The following is a 9,727-nucleotide window of genomic DNA, read 5'->3' as shown; positions in this document are numbered from 1 at the left end:
CTTTCTTTCTTTCTTTCTTTCCTTCTTTCTTTCTTTCTTTCAGAAGGCTCCACACCTAATATGGGGCTTGAACTCACAACCTCAGGATCAAGAGTTGCAGGCTCTACCAACTGAGCCAGCCAGGCACCCCTGTCTTGATTTCTTTCTCTCAACAATATATCCTAGCAATCACTCCACTGTTGTATATAGAGATTTTCTTTATTCCTTATTACAGGTGCATAGTACCCTATTATATTGGATGTTCTGGTACACTTTAAGAATAAGGGGACTAGGAAAGATTCAAAGCCTGGGAAATCTTTGGGAACAGGAGGCCTTTTATTTTGCTAATCTGGGTAACTCAAGGGTCCCAGAAGAAGCTTAGATGATAGTGTCAACAGAGAGATGGCTGAGCATTATTAACACAAGATTGCTGCTGGTCTGACATAATCTCTTTGTTCTCTGAGCTGAAGAGGAGCTGGAAGGGTTTAAAAAAAGAAATAAGCTTTACCCTCTCCTCCTATACCTCCTTTGTTTATATACTCTCTGTTACTCCATTAGGTTTTTTTTGTGGGGGGGGGTTGTTGTTTTCCCCCTATTTATTTATTTATTAGATGTAGTGTTCTGTGATTCATTGTTTGTGTATAACACCGAGTGCTCCATTCAATACATGCCCTCTTTAATACCCATCACCAGGCTAACTCATCCCCCCAACCCCCCTACCCTCTAGAACCCTCAGTTTGTTTCTCAGAGTCCATAGTCTCTCATGGTTTATCTCCCTCTCTGATTTCCCCCCCTTCATTCTTCCCCTCCTGCTATCTTCTTCTTCTTCTTCTTCTTCTTTTTTTTTAACATATATTGTATTATTTGTTTCAGAGGTACAGGTCTGTGATTCAACAGTCTTACACAGTTCACAGCGCTCACCATAGCACATACCGTCCCCAATGTCTACCACCCAGCCACCCCATCCCTCCCACCCCCCACCACTCCAGCAACCCTCAGTTTGTTTCCTGAGATTAAGAATTCCTCATATCAGGGGCGCCTGGGTGGCTCAGTTGTTGAGCGTCTGCCTTCGGCTCAGGTCATGATCCCAGAGTCCTGGGATCGAGCCCCGCATCGGGCTCCCTGCTTGGCCGGAAGCCTGCTTCTCCCTCTCCCGCTTCCCCTGCTTGTGTTCCCTCTCTCGCTGTGTCTCTCTTTGTCAAATAAATAAATAAAATCTTTAAAAAAAAAAAGAATGCCTCATATCAATGAGACCATATGATACATGTCTTTCTCTGATTGGCTTATTTCGCTCTGCATAATACCCTCTAGTTCCATCCACGTCGTTGCAAATGGCAAGATTTCGTGGTGTTTTGTTTTTTTTTTTGGATGGCTGCATAATATTCCATTGTGTATATATATATATACCACATCTTCTTTATCTGTTCATCTGTTGATGGACATCTTGGCTCTTTCCATAGTTTGGCTATTGTGGACATTGCTGCTATAAACATTAGGGTGCACGTACCCCTTCAGATCACTACATTTGTATTTTGGGGGTAAATACCCAGTAGTGCAATTGCTGGGTCATAGGGTAGCTCTATTTTCAACTTTTTGAGGAACCTCCATACTGTTTTCCAGAGTGGCTGCCCCAGCTTGCATTCCCACCAACAGCGTAGGAGGGTTCCCCTTTCTCCGCATCCTCGCCAACATCTGTCGTTTCCTGACTTGTTAATTTTAGCCATTCTGACTGGTGTGAGATGGTATCTCATTGAGGTTTTGATTTGGAATCAGTTGCATTTATATATACCAACAAGACAGAAGAAAGAGAAATTAAGGAGTCGATCCTATTTACAATTGCACTCAAAGCCATAAGATACCTAGGAATAAGGCTAATCAAAGAGGCAAAGAATCTGTACTCAGAAAACTATAAAATACTCAGGAAAGAAATTGAGGAAGACACAAAGAAATGTTCTTTGTTCCATGCTCATGCACTGGAAGAACAAATATTGTGAAGATATCAATGCTACCCTGAGTAATCTACACATTTAATGCAATTCCTATCAAAATACCATCAACTTTTTTCAAAGAAATGGAACAAATAATCCTAAAATTTGTATGGAACCAGAAAAGGCCCCAAATAGCCAGAGGAATGTTGAAAAAGAAAAGCAAAGCTGGTGACATCACAATTCTGGACTTCAAGCTCTATTACAAAGCTGTCATCATCAAGACAGTATGGCACTGGCACAAAAACAGACACATAGATCAATGGAACAGAATAGAGAGCCCAGAAATGGACCCTCAACTCTATGGTCAACTTATCTTCGACAAAGCAGGAAAGAATGTCCAATGGAAGAAAGACAGTCTCTTCAACAAATGGTGTTGGGAAAATTGGACAACCACATGAAGAAGAATGAAACTGGACCATTTCCTTACACCACACACAAAAATAGACTCAAAATGGTTGAAAGACCTAAATGTGAGATAGGAGTCCATCAAAATCCTAGAGGAGAACACAGGCAGCAACCTCTTCGACCTCAGCTGTGGCAACTTCTTCCTAGAAACATCACCAAAGGCAAGGGAAGGAAGGGCAAAAATGAACTATCAGGATTTCATCAAGATAAAAAGCTTTTGCACAGCAAAGGAAACAGTCAACAAAACCAAAAGACAACTGACAGAATGGGAGAAGATATTTGCAAATGACATATCAGATAAAGGGCTAGTATCCAAAATCTATAAAGAACTCATCAAACTCAACACCCAAAGAACAAATAATTCAATCAAGAAATGAGCAGAAGACATGAACAGACATTTCTGCCAAGAAGACATCCAAATGGCCAACAGACCCATGAAAAAGTGCTCAACATCGCTTGGCATCAGGGAACTCCATTAGGTTTTAAAGCAAGCCTGGAGTTAACCTGGAGTACAGCTGCCTCGCACAGCAGAGACATCCAACAGAGTACCAGGGAAGTCCTGCTTTCACCTTTGTGAAACCACTTTTCTGATCCTTGTTATTTCTGCTCTGACTCCTTCTGGAATCAACTCATTGGGCAGATGAGGTGTCCCATTACAAGTCTCCGACGTGAGTAAAAAATAGAATAACTTAACCCCAAAGCCCCATTATACACTAGATTTCTCTATTCAGTCTCTAGTCTGTTTCCCATCCCACATTATGTTCAGCCATATTGTCCAGTAAAGCTTACTAAAGATAGTGTTTGAGTGAGTACTATATAGCAACATAGACGTGGGTAAAACCCTCAGTGGGGCTAACAGAACTAAACTCAGGGAAAGCAGAACATAGAAGATATTTGCTCTTTTGTTTCCCTCTCTGTCAGCCCACTTCATCTCTCCTCAAAGAGAAGAGCTGCTACTGTGATTGGCCATATTCCATTGACCTAGTTACATAGATGATGGGAAGCACTGTTTTAAGAGATTATGGATCAAACCTATATGAGGAAGATTTTGAAAGAGTCCTGAAAAATCACAATAGTATGATAAACAAAGATAGAAACATATTCCTTGTTCTTGGATAGGACCAATTAACATCATAAATATTTCAAGTCTCTCCAAGTTAATATATTAACTTAAGGTAATTCCCCAAAAAGATGCCAGCAATTTTTTTTCCTGGCACTGAATCCTAAACTTCATATAGAAAAATAAATAAGCAAGAATACTCATGAATATCTTCAAAAGGAAGAGCAATTAGAGGGGTTGGCCTTACCACATATTAAAAATTACTGTAGAGACCCTATAATTAAAACAATGTGGTGTCGATGCCTGGCTAACAGACAAACCAATGGAAACAATTTCAAGTGTATATGGAAATTTAGTATATGACAAAGGAAGCATCTTAAATCATTGAGGGGAAAGATTAACTTTTTAAAAATATTTTTTATTAATTTATTTGACACAGAACGAGAGAGAGAGACAGAGAGCAAGCACAAGCAGGGGGAACGGCAGGCGGGGGAGAAGCAGGCTCCCTGCTGAGCAGGGAGCCCGATGTGGGGCTCGATCCCAGGACCCTGGGCTCAGGGCCCCAGCCGAAGGCAGCCGCTTAAGTGACTGAGCCACCCAGGCGCCCCAAGATTAACTTTTAAAAAATGGAACCAGCACAACTGGAGAGTCATTTGAAAAAATATATATATTTAGATTTATGTCCCTTACTTTACATTAAAATAAACTCCAAATAGATCAGTCATTTCAATGTAAAAAAAAAATGAAAAGATACATTCAAAAATAAAACATGTCCATTTCTTCATTACCTGGACATGAGGAAAGCTGTTCTACTATAATTCAAATTCCAGAAGCTGTGGTACATTTAAGTACATCTCTATCTATCTAATATCTAATGTATCTATCTATATCTACATACAGACAGACAAATATAAACTTTTACTGGGCAAAATCATCATAAGCAAAGTCAGAAGACAAATGAAAAACTGACAGAAAATATTTTCAGCTTATATTACACAAGATAGTTAAATCCTATCAATACATAACAAAGAATAAAGAAGAGTATTGGTAGATGCTACAACATGGATGAACCTCAAAAACATGTCAAACAAAAGAAGCCAGTCACAAAAGATCACATACTGTGTGATACCATTTGTTTGTTTATTTATTTATTTAAATATTTTTATTTTATTTATTTGACAGAGAGAGAGCACAAGCAGGAGGGAGCAAAGAAGGAGAGGGAGAAGCAGGCTCCCCACTGAGCAGGTCATGAGCCCGTCTTTACCCTTTGATTCAGTGATCTTTCTAGGAACCTAGCTGAAGATACACCTTCACAAATGCAAAATATGATATGCACATTCTCTGCATTGTGAGCTTACTTGTAATAAGAAAAGCTTGAGGGGCGCCTGGGTGGCTCAGTTGTTAAGCATCTGTCTTCGGCTCAGGTCACGATCCCAGGGTCCTGGGGTGGAGCCCCGCATCGGGCTCCCTGCTCGGTGGGAAGCCTGCTTCTCTCTCTTCCACTCCTCCTGCTTGTGTTCCCTCTCTCGCTGTGTCTCTCTCTGTCAAATAAATAAATAAAATCTTAAAAACAAAAAAGCTTGAAAACAAATCCAAGTATCCATCAATAGAAGACTGAATAAACTAGGGCATATCCACACATAAACTTATATTTGTATATACTTGTACATATGTATATATACTTATTTTATGAAAAAAGGAAGAATAAACAAGATATTTTTGAAAATGTTAATAATTCCTTATGAGAATGGGTGGAATGGGTGTAAGGAATAAAGATGGGAGCAAGAATTTAATTCTCTGGGTATCCTTTTTATGTAGCTTTGACTTTTGAACGATGTAAATGATTCAAATATTCAAAAAATTAAATGAAATAAGAAAAAAACCATAAAATTGAACACAAACAGAAACAAATGAATGAAACTGAATATAAAACCCAATCACACTGAGAAAATACTATTTTTTTTAAGATTGTATTTTTAAGTAATCTCTGCACCCATTGTGGGGCTCAAACTTACAACCCCAAGATCAAGAGCCGCATCTCTACTGACTGAACCCGACAGGCACCCTGAGAAAATAATTACTTAAAGCTACTTTGGAACATAGAACACTGTAACATTTTCCCCATATAAAGTCTAAGGACAAATAAAAGTACAAAGATATTTTGAACTGCATTTGGTAAGTTTATTGTTAGTAATATTGTTGTTATTGTGCTCTTGTATATTATAAAATAAAACAAATAAGGAAATACTGTTATTAGGAACCAAGATTTCCAAGTTAAGAAGATAAAGCTCAGTGGGGAGAGCATGTGACTCCTGATCTTGGGATTGTGAGTTCAAGCCCCATGTTGGGTGTGGAGATTATTATTTAAAAATAATATCTGGAAAAGAAAAGAAAAAACACTATAATGCTAACTTTGAGTTGGAATTATTAATATAAACTCATTATATGTAGTGCCTACTATATGAGCCAAGCGTGGGAGATACTACAGTGAATCATAAAGGTAGAGACTCTACTATGACAGAATTTACAGGAAACATATACCTTAAATAAATAATTGCACAGGGGCGCCTGGATGGCTCAGTCGTTAAGCGTCTGCCTTCAGCTCAGGTCATGATCCCGGGGTCCTGGGATCGAGCCCCACATCGGGCTCCCTGCTCCGCGGGAAGCCTGCTTGTCCCTCTCCCACTCCCCCTGCTTGTGTTCTCTCTCTTGTTATCTCTCCCTCTGTCAAATAAATAAAAAAAAATATTTTAAAAATTTTTAAAAATTAGATAATTGCACAAATAATTAGTGGAATTAAGCCTAGCATTTCTCAAGAGTTTACACCATCACGGTTCAAGACATGAATTTCCTCACCCTGGAAAGCAGCCTAGCCTGAGATGAACTCTTTTTTTTTTAAAACAAATGCCTTGAGAAAGAATATAAATGCTCAGGGGCGCCTGGGTGGTTCAGTTAAGTGTTTGGCTTTGGCTTAGGTCATGATCCCAGAGTCCTGGGATCCGAGTCCCACATGGGGCTCCCTGCTCAGCGGGAGCTGCTTCTCCCTCTCCCTCTGCGTGCAACTCCCCCTGCTTATGCTCTCTCTCAGATAAATAAATAAAATCTAAAGAAAGAAAGAAAGAAAGAAAGAAAGAAAGAAAGAAAGAAAGAAAGAAAGAAAGAAAGAAAGAAAGAAAGAGAAAGAAAGGAAAGAAGGGAAGAAAAAGAAAGAAAGAAAATGAATATAAGTGCTCAGAGTGAGGACAGCTTATGCCAAAAAGGAGCAGTTTGGATCACCTCACATGTGTGGGAAGTTTTGGCTTCTAGTGGGACAAAAGAAACACACAGGCCTGTGCTGAGGTGTCCAGGCTTGTACTAACAAGCAGAGTTGCCTACCCCTCCCAGACAAGGCTGAGAAATGTTCTGTGTCTTTCCATCTCTAATAAGAAATATCCTGCTTAGGAGCCACACAAGGTTCGAAAGGAACTGGCAGCTACTTTTCAGCCCAGCCCACAATATTGGTAGGAAGAGATGTCCTCTGGCACTTGGAGTGGTGGTGTTGCTCATCAAGACTAGTCCAGTGGCTGAATTTAAAAGTGGAGAAATCATGAGCTAGATCTAAAGCGAGAAAGCTCCAGGTTGAGCCTACGTGGTGTGCCATCTTGTAAGGTGTGCGAAGGCAAGATGACCTCTGAGTATACACCATCTGTTCCAACTTTGTAAATCTCTGTGACTGTGAAAATTTCCTTACAAAGACTAGTACTCATGAAAGATTTACAAGTAGAGATAGGAATCTCCTTTTCAGTATAATGTGATAAGGAATTTCAGATTTCTGGTTGTCTGGCCTCTGAGGTGTTTGCCGTCTAAAAAGTTGCTTAGTGGTTGAGTCCAGTTACCTAGGGAATCAACTGATACCTAGGAACTGGTACCAAGTGAAGCTGGGTGGTCCCCAAAGGAAAGTGAATTAAATTCAACAGTTTAATGGTGTGTTAGCCATATCATAAGCAAACCATAGTCAGTTGGACATATGCTTGCGAGTGAGTAAGAATGCAAAGGGCAATATTGAGGATGGGGACCTTCTAGGCAGTGATGTGCTGGTAAATGTTTAACAACAGATTCTCTGGGAGAGTGGGAATGGCGGAGGCCCCAATTTGTAGTTTTCTGTTTTCCACTGTGTAAATGTTTCCACAGTCTAATTTCAAGCTACCAAGAATTTAACCAGCAAGACTCCTGACAATTCAACAATTGATTCTCCTAAGCTGATTCTATCTGGCTCCAGCAAACCATTGCTTATGGGTACCATAGTTAAGAGATAACAAGCTGTTAACAATCCAGAACCTTAAACCAAAAGAGGTAAAGGAAAATACCTAGGAAAATTAAGAAAACATGCATACAGATTGAAGTGTGACGATGTGTAGCGCCAGTCCCCTGACCTCCCATGTTCCATGGGTCTTGGGCTGTTGCCTTCATGCAGTCATTAGTTTATTCTGATAGCCTTGAGTGGAAGCTGTTTTCCTGCAGTTTCCAGCTTCTGGAGACTCCTCAGGTTAAGGTCTATAGTAGGAACAGTCTTTCTGATTCAAGAAGGGCTTCTTCTTCATTAACAAACAGGGAAGCAAGGATCAACATCCTAGGGTGTAGCTGTTGTGTTAGTTGATACAGTGCCTGTAAGGCACAATTTCCACTGAGATCAAGGGCAGTCTTTTCTCATGTCTCTTTAAGATGACACCTCTGAGTTTCATTTATTTTATTTTTATTTTTTTAAAGATTTTATTTGAGAGAGAGAGCACGAGAGAGAGGGAGCAAGCATGAGCAGGGGTGGGGAGGGCAGAGGGAGAGGGAGAAGCAGGCTCCCCGCTGAGCGGGGATGCTGATGCGATGCGCAGGGCTTAATCCCAGGACCCCGGGACCGTGATCCCAAGCAGAAGGCAGATGCCCAACCAACTGAGCCACCCAAGGTCCCCTCCTCTGGGTTTTAAATAGTGAATAGGGTCGTTTTACAGGACCCTAGAAAAGCTTAGAAAAGCTACCCACATCTATTGATAAAATTGTGCATTGATTCCACTTATATGAGATATCTAGAATAGTCAAATTTATAGACAATAGAATGGTGGTGGCTAGGGTCTAGGGGGAGAGGAAAAGGGGCAGTTAGTGTTTAATGAACCACAGAGTTTCAATTTTGCAAGATGAGAAGAGTTCTGGTGATGGATGGTGGTGATGGTTTATACAACGTCAATGTACTTAATACCACTGAAGTGTACACTTAAAAATGGTTAAGATGGTAAATTTTAAGTTAAAAACTGAGTGTTCATGTAAGTCATTTGTACTATTTGGCTATATCAGCCTGTAATAAGGCAAAGTCTATAACTGGGGACAACATTCCCAGGCAGATAAGATGCCTAACTATTAGTTAATAGGTTGAGAGTCAGTGGGTTGGCTATGGAGTGGTTTCATTGTCATTAAGGCAAAAGGCAACAGTTTAGGCCAAGTTCCAGAGTTTCTAAAAATTTAACTAGAATTGAAAATTCTATGTGTCTTTTCTGTATTACCTGAGGATTGAGGATGATATGGGTAGTGAAGTAAAGTATTGAGCCTTCCAAAGCTCCTTAATAAAAATTCCAATGGGGGCACCTGGGTGGCTCAGTCGGTTAGGCATCTGCCTTCGGCTCAGGTCATGATCCCAGGGTCCTGGGATGGAGCCCCACATTGGGCTCCCTGCTCCGCGGGGAGCCTGCTTCTCCCTCTCCCTCTGCCTGCTGCTCCCCCTGCTTGTGTTCCCTCTCTCACTGTCTCTCTGTCAAATAAATAAATAAAGTCTTTAAAAAAAATTCCAATGAAATGAATGTTTCTGCCCCTAGAGAGAGCAAAAGTTAAGATTTCTGAGGTAGGAAACTCTATGCTACTGGTAAAGTTGTGGCCCTCCAAAAAGAGAAAACTTCATTCTGATAATAAACACACAATTACCAAAACACATTCATATCCCATTGTTGGGGCAATTTTATACAGTGCATTTGGAGGTGCTCAAGGAAGCTTTGGTTCTATTCTCTTTTCTATCTTTAGTTTTGCTAGGGTTTTCTTGCGGGCAGGTTAGGATACGCACTAGAAACATCCTTGACTATGCTTTGAAGTGTTTTCAGCTCCACTGTTGGATTAAGGTGGTCACCAAGCTGTCTTTGCTATGGTAATAAGGCTGAAGAGCTTGCCTATTATGTTAACTACCACTCCTGGGATGGGAGAGGGTGGGATCCTCTCTTAAAGTATAACATATCATTAGGGCGCCTGGGTGGCTCAGTTGGTTGAGCGACTGCCTTCAGCT

General features: G+C 40.5%; 1 pseudogene; it reads right to left on the bottom strand.

Moving 5' to 3' along the window:
- The window catches only part of LOC112826613 (asparagine synthetase [glutamine-hydrolyzing]-like), a 10,071-nt pseudogene extending 2,999 nt beyond the window's left edge, over nt 1-7,072 (bottom strand).
- Between the last annotated feature and the right edge of the window lie 2,655 nt (nt 7,073-9,727).

The sequence above is a fragment of the Callorhinus ursinus genome, unplaced genomic scaffold (assembly GCF_003265705.2).
Source record: "Callorhinus ursinus isolate GAN/ISIS: 27379988/994484 unplaced genomic scaffold, GSC_fseal_2.0 scaffold7, whole genome shotgun sequence".
Lineage (NCBI taxonomy): Eukaryota > Metazoa > Chordata > Mammalia > Carnivora > Otariidae > Callorhinus > Callorhinus ursinus.
The sequence above is the reverse complement of the archived record's forward strand: the minus strand, read 5'-3'. Positions and strand labels throughout refer to the sequence as shown.